Source organism: Rutidosis leptorrhynchoides, chromosome 4 (genome assembly GCF_046630445.1).
Source record: "Rutidosis leptorrhynchoides isolate AG116_Rl617_1_P2 chromosome 4, CSIRO_AGI_Rlap_v1, whole genome shotgun sequence".
Lineage (NCBI taxonomy): Eukaryota > Viridiplantae > Streptophyta > Magnoliopsida > Asterales > Asteraceae > Rutidosis > Rutidosis leptorrhynchoides.
In genome coordinates this window covers 151,340,215-151,353,450 of record NC_092336.1, presented here as the reverse complement: position 1 = coordinate 151,353,450, position 13,236 = coordinate 151,340,215, and positions in this window count along the sequence as shown.

Here is a 13,236-nt window from a genome sequence, read left to right as displayed (position 1 = left end):
AACGGAAAAAGGCGGGATGTTACAATTTTGGGCTCTGATGATCGTCTTTCACTTTAGCAATCAAGTGATCAACCACCCCGACCCGGTCTTGGTTATCAATTAGCATAATTCACCTTAGCGCGATGTAAAAATCCCTTGGGCAAGATCACAAGTGGAAATCATAAAGGCCCGGGCAAATGACAGAAAATCAACAACCTATAAATGAGAGGCCATGCTCCCTATTTATAGTATTCGAACTATCCGCGGTCTGCGAATTGCTTAAGTGTCCGCGGAAACTCAGCGGATTAAACCGCAGTCCTTTATTAGTGCAAAAATATAACTGTTGTACTTATTTTCAGCGAATATTCCATAACTTTGGATTATAATTCGCGTAATTCTGCTTTTGACTTTTAACAAATAAAATATACATATACAATGCTATGTATATGATCAAGTCCCCCCAGTTTATTATGATACATTTCGCAAAGCGGATGTATCATGATAAACTCTAAAAAATAAAACCGTTCCCTTAAAATATATTCGCAAGCAATTGCTAATAATTTTTGCCGCAGAATTATTACCGTTAATTTTATTAATTTTCACGCGCAATTACAACGGTAACTTTTGCAAGTCTGTCAAATCAGGATGTTGTAACGGCTAGAAAGTTATCGTTTACACGTTGCGGTAATTTTAACCGTTTAAAAGCAATCATTACCCCTTCGACCTCGTCGCCCTAACTTCAATTATAAATAGCTGAATTACTCGCATAAAAAACTTTACGTTTTCTTACTCAATTACGTGTTCAATCAAATTCATCTGTGCACACGCATTGCTTGCAATTAATCAAATCAACTCTTAATACCTTCAATTCATCATCCGTTTTACCTATCTTACTATAAATGGCATCTTCTTCATCTGCCCATACTCCTGGAGGTTTCGTTTCATATATGACGGAAGCGAAACTCCGAACCCTACAGCAGTGGTATCCTCCACTCGCTCAATTTGTTCCCACCGCACCTTCAGTGGATGATCGAGCAAACGCTCCCCCTAAGGGGATGATTACTGTATATGAGGCTGCCATCTCTCAAGGCAACCTACGCTTTCTACTTACCCAATTTTTTCGCAGTGTCTGCGAATATTACAAGATCGCTATTGCTCAACTCCATCCAAACGCGATTAACAAAATCGTGTTGTTTGAGATGTACTGCAATGCTATCAGCCAACAACCGCTGCTTAACTTGTTTCGCTCATGTAATAGCCTTGTGCTATATGATGATGGATGGTTCGCTTTTCGCAGTAGGCTTGGCGTAATGACTTCACCAAAAGACTCGATTGGCAACTGGCGCAGCTCTTTCTTTTTTATTAACGACACCACTCATGTGGATAGTAGTATACCAAAAAAGTGGCGTACTGAACTCGATGACACTCTGAATGACAGACCCATACTTGATGATCTTGAGAATGACATTCTCAAGACGCTCAAAGGCGCAAGCCTAATTCTGCGAACATATTCAAATGTACCGTTGTACATTGGTAGGGTTTCGATTCAATGGTCTTGGAGCGACTGCGATGTTCTTCTAATCGACCAGATGAATAATGGTATTTCGCCTAAACTTTTCGCATTATATAATTTTTTGTTTTTTCTTCGCATATCCTTATGCGTTTTGATTTTCGCAGTGATTGAGCTTGGCCTAATCATGAGGTCAGCGGATATTAGCAAAATCAGACCTGCTCGCCGCTTAAAAACGGCAACGGCGAGATTATCCCAATTGACGAACCAATCATCAACACGCTTTTCATTCCCGGCGGTGAAGACCGCGGTAAGCGGAAAGCCATAGAAAGTGCAACTACCCCGCGCAAAAAACGTGTGCGCACTGTATCTGAACAAGAAGCAAGTAAGCAATTGTTAATTTCGCAATATTTGTTTATTATACCCTTATTATTTTCGCACAGATTTGCTATTTTTGCTTATCTGTTTGTAGTTGTCCTTTCAGATTCAACTGGTGAAGCTACACCGCTCTATAATATTGCGGGGAATATCCCCGCGGATATTCTTGAAGAACCTGGACATGAAGATTTAAAAATTCCTTCCGACGCAGAAGCGTCTAATCAGGAAGAATAAGAAGAAGAAGAAGATGCGGAAGAAGCCGCAGAGACAGAAAAAGCCAACCGATTGTACCGCAAGCTCTATAAATTCATTCCCAAAGAAACAAAAGAGCAATACCGCAAGCTGACATATCCTCAAGCAGAAAGACAACGACTGCACAATTGCTATAATGCAAATTGCCTAGCTGTTAACAACATTGAGCGCTTTACTGAAATTTCAGATGAATATGAGAAGCAAGTAAAAATTGCTACTACTCATGAAATAAAAGCGCGGAAGGTTGAGGCACAGCTTAAAAAGGTTGCAGAGGAAAACATCCAACTCAAAAAGAGGGCGGAGAAAGCTGAAAAAGAATTCGCTCAGCTTGTCAAATATCTGCCGGAATTCGCAGATAAAGTGATGGATTCGCAACCAGTCACTGAAAAATTCCGAGCATATGCCCATGCATCCAAAATCGCCACATGCTGCGAGTGGTATGACTTATTGTGCAAACTTGGCTATCTCTCTCAACCCCTCCCCTCAGATATGGCAAGTGAAATATGTGCAACAGATGATGCCCGGGAAGCACTCGTAAGGGCAAAGAAGGAGGTTGAGAAAGTCAGCATACCAGCCTTAGAGGAACTGGTTCAACAAGAGGGCATTACTTTTGTAGACATTAAAGCGCTAGAGCTTTAAATTGTCTTAGTTAAATTTCAAACGCTTATTTCGCAATCCTTGATTGCGTTTTTTGTAATTATTCGCGCTGTTTCGCGCTTAATACTAGTAGCATATTTTCATTCCGCTGTTGCAACTTCTTTTATTTATATAGCGCTTTACTTTATCATATATTCATAATTCAGACTTGCCCTTTGCAATTTCTGCATTCGCTATTGTGCACATAACAAACGCGTACTTTATGCGAAACAATCTTTTAATCATTATGAATCTTCTAAGTCCGAAAAATCGATCCTTAGGCAATATTTAGCATTGCGAAGCATCTAAGTATTGGCAAGATCAAATACTTAGGAAATTTTATCCTTTCGCAATATTTACAATTTAACACAAGTGGGCAATTTCATCACTTGACTTTTAACACATTATTTCACAATGCATACTTACATTATTATAACATTGAAGCAGGCCATGTTTAGTGAAAATCATGCCATTTTACTTAAAGCATCCGTGGATTCGTAATTATATGCGCATAAACATTAACTTAGTGTTATGATATAATGAGTAATTGCATTCTGCAAATTAATCACTACGTGTGGCCACACGCAGTGTTTTCGCTTTGTAAAGAGACAATTACTAACACTGAAATTAACTTCGCTTTATTTATTACTCATTCATGATACATAGTTCAGAAAATAAACGCAGCATATCAAACATTGATCAAGTTTGACTAAGCAGTCTATCACAATTTTCTCTACTTCAATTATTCGTATTATTCAGAGTGAATTGAATGCCCTTCAACACCCATGTTTTCACTTGCCATAATCATAGCACAAAACGGCTCTACTTCCGCAGAAGTTAGCGTTCCAATCCCCTTATTAGCAGAAAATTTAACCATGCCATGTATAGTAGAAGGGATAGCACCAAATATGCGCAAAGCAGTGCGCCCAAGTATCATATTGAATCGCGACTGATTTCGCATTATGTACAGATTCAATAAAGCTTGGCGCTGCAGCGACTCATCGCGGTCATCAACTAGCTCCATTTGCAATTCCAACTGGCCAACAGGCCAAATTGACTCTCCTGAGAATCCAGCAAGTGAAACCGCAGTAGGTTTCATTAAAACCTGAATTTTTTCGCGCAGTTTACTAAAACATTGTTCGTACATGACATCTACACTGCTACCAGTGTCCACATGTACCTTCATTATCATAATACCAGTATTTGCAATGCGGCAAGAAACCACCACTGGTTGTCAACATTCGCGGTCAGACTTGCAGGAGGAAAAGTAATAGAGGGACATTTCCAACTGACAATCTGCTCAGATATTTGAAGTACAGACATTTCGCCTTGCACCTCTACCACATTAATGACCTGGATTCCGCGCTGGGTTTCTTTCTTACTCACCATCTTTACACCCAGATTTTTCACTGCGGGAGCCTTTCGTTCAACCACACTTGGCGCATTTAAGGTATTGGCTTCTGTAGGCATTATAATCGCATTCGCAGTACTTGCAGCGTTCTGCGTGATTAAATGGTCCAGCTTACGTTGTTCATATGCCTCCGCGATCAATTCCGCCAAATCTCTACAGCGGTTGGTGTCATGTCCATAATCGTCATGGAAAACACAAAACTTTGATCGATCACGCCTACTATTCTCTCCCAAAGGTTGCGGATCAGGAAAAGACTTAGCGACCCTTTCTTGCAACAAAATTTCTTTAGGGGTTTTTGTTAGCATCTGAATGATATTGAAGGATTCGTTGTTCCACTTTTGAGTAGAATAGCGATCACGACGGCCATAACCATGGTTATCATGCTGACCCTGAAAGCTTTCATTTCGCAGGTAACCACCGCCGTTATTTCTCCGCGGAAATCCAGAACCGCGATAACTATCCATGTTACCATCGCGAAAAGAATCATTGTCATCCCGCCAAGTTTTGTCTCTACCCCACCCACATGCAGGGGTTATAGTGCTATCCTCTCCACCCCAGAGATAATCATATGTTTCTTGCTGAACCTTAGCAAAAGTCTGCGGGACATCTCTTCGCAATCTTCGCACAAGCGTTGGATGTCGCTGTGGATTAATAGCGTGCAAAAAATCTCTGATTTTTTGATCTTCATTCAAGCTTGGAATCTTTTGGCACTCATAAATGTACCGCGTGAGTAATGCACTCAAAGTTTCCTTGTTGCCTTGTTTAATATCATGACATTCTATATGCGTCTTTTTCTGCGGCAAAAGATTCTGAAACTGTAACAAGAATTTTTCGCGAAGATCGACAAAACCAATAATACTGCGAGCTTGTAGGCTATAAAACCACTCCCTTGCTGACCCTTGCAAAGCCATAGGGAAAACTCTACAAGCAACTGGCTCATCCCAGTTATAGGTGCTCACCACCCCTTCAAAGTGTTGCAGAAAATATAAAGGATCGGTTAAACCTGAATAAACCCCCAATGTTGCCGGCACAATAAGCGGAGAAACAATTGGATAATCAGAAATATGCTGGACAAACTTGTCCGCGGCAGTAGTGATTTCGGTTGCCTTTTTTGTGCGAGTATCTCCATTCTCCGCACAAAACTTGGCTATCATATCTTGCAAGAAATTTGGCTGTTCAAACTTGTGTTGCATTGACTTTGGCGCAATGCTTTTGAAAGCGTTTGCTAAAAAATGCCGCGCATCTTCTCTGCTAATATCATCAGATGCTTCACCTTCATTCCCATGACGAGGGAAAGGTGTTAGTGGTCGCCTTCGCTTAACATGTGAAATTTTTACAAATTCTTCCGCACTGTCCGAATCATCAAAAAATTCATTCTCCTCTCTTGGCCCTTTCGCAGTCTTCAAATTATAAACAGAATTTAAGATAACACGTTCATCCGCACCATCGCTATCACTATCGCAATGATCAATGACTAAGCGATCAGCTTGTGATCCATAATCATTCAACGGCCGTAAATAAGTTCGCGGTACACGAGTTTTGCGAAAGTCTTTTCTAGCTTGCTCAATAGCAGTACCAAGTACTTTGTCTGCTTTTCCAGCCAAAATCTTTAATCGCTTACCATCAGCGATGGTTTCTTCACGATGTTGCTGCAAATTCCTGCGTGCGACCATTTTTTCTGCAGCAACTTCTGGCTGCGATTCATTAGCATTGTTTGCAGCAGATGTCTTAGCAGTGGGTTCTTGAACCAATTTACCTGCATTTACGTTAGCATTTGCTTGCATTGGAAATGATAAAACATTCTGCGAATCCCTAGGCAGTGCATCAGTGTTCACAAACACAGTTTGCTTTGCGTTTGTCATCATGACAATCAAGCAGATTAACTGATTACGCCTTCAAAAAGCACCTGCAAATCATTAAAACAAAAACGCGATTGAAATTAAATCGACAAATTAATTGTTTGATAGCACAAAACAAAAAATTTCAGGTTTAAATCGCAAAACGCGTCCCACGGATGGCACCAATTGATCGATCCTAAATCAAGTTATTACTTAATTAAGGATTGAGTGCAATAATAAGATGGAGGATGGGATGTTTGATGATTATTTTGGGCCCTGATGATCGTCTTTCACTTTAGCAATCAAGTGATCAACCACCCCGACCCGGTCTTGGTTATCAATTTGCATAATTCACCTTTGCGCGATGTAAAAATCCCTTGGGCAACATCACAAGTGGAAATCACAAAGGCCCGGGAAATGGCAGAAAATCAACAACCTATAAATGAGAGGTCATGATCCCTATTTATAGTATTCGAACTATCCGTGGTCTGCGAATTGCTTAAGTGTCCGCGGAAACTCAGCGGATTAACCCGCGGTCCTTTATTAGTGCGAAAATATAGCTGTTGTACTTATTTTCAGCGAATATTCCATAACTTTGGGTTATAATTCGCGTAATTCTGCTTTTGACTTTTAGCAAATAAAATATACATATACAATGCTATGTATATGATCATTGCATATCATTCAATAGATAGGACTTAAAGCATATGTTAATTGATGTTCAAGGCTAACATCTCAATTCTTAGTGCTCAATTCAATTACATGATACATATTAATTTAATCTTATGATGAGGATTAATTAACATGCAAATAGATTGACAAATAAATATACTATTAAACATCAAGTAGATCAACTAAAGTTACTAGCTGAAAACTAATCTTTACCCAGTTGTATGCAATCATTAACCAAACACATCCAAAGAGAGGTTCTTTGACTAAGCATAACAATATTAAATTCTATTATATAAGTATGATTCAAGTTCAACAGATTTATCACTACCAATGTTATTCAACTTAATTGCATGCAATTCAATTACCAAGTTTGATGGACTAGATCTAAATAAGTAGAGTGAATCGAATAATAGATCGTTGGATTAAGTGTTAATCAATCCTAAAATCAAGTTATTTAATTATTAAGCATGGTAAACAAGTATATTAAAACATAGTATATTCAAAACCGTTTAAATAATCATCATAGAAACTTAGTTTATACAGATCATGAATAACCAGAAACTGCACAAAATTAAGCACGAAGCCGGCGGCTTTGCCTTAGCCAAGCCAGCGGCTTGGACTGATGAAGCCGACGGCTTCATCTGATTCCTAGAAAAAGTTTTAGTTTTCGTCCACGCAACCACAATGAACGTTTAGTTCATAATGGTGGACGAACAGAGAATAAAAACAGTAAAGAAAACGCAATAACAAAATAAAATAACAAAGACATGTACCTTAAAGGTAAATTGGAGAATAAACTTGATTAATGACTTGATTACAACATGAAACTTGAAAAAAAACCCTACAACTAAGAGTTTTCATTTTTGGTGAAAACCCTAGAAGAAAACTTAAAAGTACATTGAAAACTGATACAAATGGCTAGTTTATATACTGTGCAAACTCGATGGCCCAAGCCAGCAGCTTTCCTTGGTCGGTTACTCCTTCTCCAAGTTTAACTTAATTCGCAAGTTCGTAAACGCGTTTCTGTCTTTGGCCAAGTCGGCGGCTTTAGATGTTTAGCCGGCGGCTTCAGTGATCTGCAATCTTTCTAATTTTGTTGCCTTCTTTTAGCTATTTCTTGGGCTTTAAGTACACGAAACTGAACTAAGCCGCCGACTTCAGTAGTAAGTCGGCGGCTTCATTGAATCTTCTTCAAATCATTCGTTTTTCTGTGTTTTTTTGGACTCTTCTAGAACATTCTGGATCCATTCACCAAGCCGGCGGCTTCCTTGCCTCCATGGAGGCGACTTCATCTATTACTCTGCAACTTTCTATCTGTTTTTGATCATGTTTAATACATATCTTAAACAAAAATATTAAAATAAAATTTTTTCCATTTTTACTCATTTTGGTGTGTTTAAATATTAAAATGTCTTTAAAATACCAAGATAACTCCTTAAAATGTTATGAAAAATTATGTATAATTTAAGAGTTATCAAATTCCCTCTAGTTACTTACACATTTGTCTTCCTCATTGCTTTCCTTTTTGCCCGGAAAGTTGTTTACGAGAGAGTTAGTTGGAATGTGTCATTGTCCAATACCAGACACTGCCCAATACAAAAATCCCTTTATTTTGTGTTGGTGCATTTTTTGGGTGTCCGTCGCTGGAGAAACAGACTAGAAATATTAATGTAAATGTTGTACACCTAGGTTGCTAGGAACATAGGAAAACTCACATCACAAGAAAATATGTGATATATATTTATATGGCTTGTTAGTCGTTCAGATGACAATATCACCCGATCGGGTGAAACTCACTTGTACGGGTGAGATGACAATATCACCCGATCGGGTGAAACTCACTTGTACGGGTGACTTATCAAGAGCCCCATATAAGCAGTTTTCCTTGTTCATTTTTAAGGTTGAGCATTTTAGGAGCCATTTAGAAGCATTCCCACCTTTTCACCTCATGGTGAAGATGATCCAAGGTTAGGTCATGCTCGATTCACCTTGGAAAACCCATGCTTCTTTGTTTAATTTTATTTTACTTTCATGTGATCATTTATCAATCAATAAAAGCTATAAATTTATGTTTTTCATGTTTATATATGGGTTTTATGCTTGTTTTTGAAAGGACCCGTTCATATACATTATAAATGATTCACAATAGTTGATTACATTGCGAGGTATTTGACCTCTATATGATACATTTTACAAACATTGCATTCGTTTTTAAAAGACAATCTTTCTTTACATCGAAAATTGACAGGCATGCATACCATTTCATAATATCCACTATCCAACTATAAATTGATTTAATAATAATCTTTGATGAATTCAATGACTCGAATGCAACGTTCTTCGAAATATGCTATGAAAGACTCCAAGTAATATCTTTAAAATGAGCAAATGCACAGCGGAAGATTTCTTTAACACCTGAGAATAAACATGCTTTAAAGTGTCAACCAAAAGGTTGGTGAGTTCATTAGTTTATCATAATCATTTATTTCCATCATTTTAATAAACCACAAGAATTTCATTTCCAGTTCTCATAAAGATACGTCCCATGCATAGAGACAAAAATTATCATTCATATGGTGAACACCTGGTAACCGACATTAACTAGATACATATAAGAATATCCCCTATCATTCCGGGATCCTCCTTCGGACATGATATAAATTTCGAAGTACTAAAGCATCCTGTACTTTGGATGGGGTTTGTTAGGCCCAATAGATCTATCTTTAGGATTCGCGTCAATTAGGGTGTCTGTTCCCTAATTCTTAGATTACCAGACTTTAATAAAAAGGGGCATATTCGATTTCGATAATTCAACCATAGAATGTAGTTTCAATTACTTGTGTCTATTTCGTCAAACATTTATAAAAGCGCATGTATTCTCAGTCCCAAAAATATAAAGGGTAAAAAGGCAAATGAACCTCACCATACTGTATTTCGTAGTAAAAATACATATAACGTCATTGAACAAGTGCAAGGTTGGCCTCAGATTCATGAACCTAAATTAGTTATATATATTTATGTGTTGGTCAATATTTGTCTAACAAATTAGGTCAAGTCATAGTGTACCACAATCCTAATGCTCGAGACTAATATGCAAAAGTCAACAAAAGTAAATTTGACTCAAAATAATTTCCAAAAATCTATACATGATTAATATATAGTTTAAATATCGTCGTTTATATTTTTAAATATTTTTAAAAGATTTATTAGAGTAAATAATATAATTTATTTATTAATAAATAAAATTTTATATTAAATTTATATAATAAAATATACTTTTATATATATAAAGTAATAAAATTTATAGGGTTCATTTAATATCATAAAGATAATATGATAGGTATTATTAAAGTAAGTTATTACACGTAGTAAAATATATTTGTATCACATATTTATTTGATAAAATAATATCTATAATGATAGTAAGTAAAAGTTGTATTATTTTGTAATAATAATTATTATTATAAAAATATCAATATTTATAATTACTAAGATGACATTATGATAAAACGATAATTCTAATTATGATAACTTTAATATTTACGATAATTTTTAATTTTATCTTTAAAATAATAATTCTATTTAAAATAATAATAATAATGATATTTTATAGTAACAATGACATTTCTATTAAAATGATAATTTTTGTTAAAATGATAGTTTTAATACTAACGATACTTTTAATAATAATAGTAATGATAAAAATAATAAGAACGATAATTTTATCTAAATCAATATCTTATAATATTTTAATTTCATCATGATACTCTTACCCATTATTTCCTAATCGTTTCGTTTAATAGCTTTTAATCGTCTTTTATATCGTGTTCATAATAATGATAATAATAGTAATCAAAATAATTAGGTGTTACAAATATTTTTTTTAATTACACTAATATTAATAATGATAGTTACTATAACATTATTAACAATAATACTAATAATTATCTTAATGATAATATAGTATAGTAATAATAATAATAACAATAACGATAACCATTTTTAAATAATGATATATATATTAATAATGTTAATAATAATAATAATAATAATAATAATAATAATAATAATAATAATAATAATAATAATAATAATAATAATAATAATAATAATAATAATACTAATTATAACTTTAACGATAATAACGATAGTAATAATAAAAAAAATAACAATTTTTAATGATAAATCCCTTTTATTGATAAAGATAATAATAATGATAATAATAAGATAAAACTAGAACGACGATAAAAATGACGATAATAATAATCATTTTTAATAAAAATATCAAAAATTCAATTGATTATAACTTCTAATCCGTTCATCGAAACCATTCGATATCTAAAGGAAAAGTTCTTAATTTTTCGCTAGCTTTCCAAGGACATGCATATCTTATACCTTATCTCAACCGCAAGTGTAACTAATTCAAGATTCAACCTAACCTGTCTAAGGGCAATATCAAAAGTACAAGCATGCATAATCCTAAATACTCGAGCACTAGTCAGGGATACACTATTAGTATGTAAAAGTTAAATTATGAGTACTCACGTATCAATATTGAGATTCAATATTGCAGGAAAGGTACGTAGATGCAACGGAAATGATAAACACTATATTGACCTCATGAGCATACCCATGAACCATACTCAATCACCTCCATAGCTATAACCCATAATTTTCTTAATCCTATCCCACTCGAAAAACAATTTCGAAATCACTCGGACAGCACTCCGTCGTAATATTTTATGTATACTAATAATATCTTGAAATCATACGGAGTAAATATATATATGTAAATCGATTGAGAGAGTTTAGAGAAAAATATTTTCAAGTTTCTATGAAATAATGAAATCTATTGAATTCTATTTATAATAGATTTTTGAATTATTAAAGTGAATTATTAAAGTATGAATTATTAAAGTGAATTATTAAAGTATGAATTATTAAAGTGAATTATTAAAGTATAAATTATTAAAGTGAATTATTAAAGTTAAAGTAAAGTAAAAATAAAGTAAAGGTAAAGTTTAAGTATAGTAAAAGTATAAAACTATGTACGTATAATACGCGTATAAATATATATAATATTAATTTAAATCGTTATGTATATTTAATAAAATAAAATATAAATATCGTTATCTTTATCATACTAGTTAAGTAACGAGTTTTCAAAAGTGGTTCTAGATATTTATAAAAGTTATATACGTTTTAATAATAAAGTTCTTTTTAAACTGAAAACGTTTTTGTACATTTGAAACTAAATAGATCAATCGAGTCTTTATAAGATTCAATCTTCCACTATCCTTTGTCTAGTTCTCAATGATTGACAATTTGTTCTTATTTATAAATCACTTTACCATTTTCCGAATATTGTTAAAATGGAAAGATTTCTCAAATCAACGTGGGCCTTTCAACAGAGACTTGTAATCATAATTCAATATATCTGATAATTCAATCATTTGATCTTATCTTCTAATTCCATTGATAAACATTTTGAAACAGATACAATCATATAAAGTATTTAATCTAATATTTTGTTTACGTTTCAAGTTATAATATTTATACACATATACATATATAATCATATTCGTTTAATGGTTCATGAATCGTTGGAACTTGGTCGAGGTTGAATGAATGTATGAACATAGTTTAAAATTCTTGAAATCTAACTTAACAAATATTGCTTATCGTGTCAGAAACATATAAAGATTAAAGTTTAAATTTGGTTGGAATTTTCCGGGTTGTCACAATACCTACCCGTTAAAGAAATTTCGTCCCTAAATTTGAGTGGAAAGGTCGTGAATGATAATAAGTATGTTTTTATGATGCATACGGGCTGAAAATTAGAGTTTTATCATCAGTGAATAATTTGGATAAACAATCCATTTATATGAAGAGTACGAATGAAGCTAACATAGAAGAGTGAAATGAGTAAGTGTAGATTCATCTTATCATTTGACATAGATATGATTGATTCCCAGATTTCAAGTGATTTGAAGAAAATCTTCTTAATAAGATTTGACTCTCCGGTAATCAAGGGAATTAGGATCCGCTTAAAATGCGATCGTCCATTTTAATTGTTCTGTCGGAGATTTTCTTATAAATTTACCTCCTTCGTTTCATTACAACTCACACCTTCTGTTGATGCATTTTATGCAAGTACCTAGACATCTACCCACATCCATTGCAGGTACAACAGTTTACAGGCCACCATGATTGCTCGTTATTATCCTATCCGTGTTTGTATGTGGTTACAGGAACTACAGGAATGAGATTTAGATGTTTGACTATGTTAGACTTAGTCAGACGTACGAGTGAAGCCTCTCTAGTACTGCTGACAGGCTCATACGCACGGTTGATGCTGAGCTAAGTCACAATTACAACCTAAATGAGAAGACATGAGTGAGTGATCACCCGTACGGCTGATGAAGCCAACTCGTACGTATGATGAATGAATCGTATGGGTGAGTCAACAGCAGGGGTATATATAGTCTTATGTTCTTCATTTTAGGTTAAGCGTCTCATTTGTTACACACACTCAGATCTAGTGAGCTCCTCCGATTCTC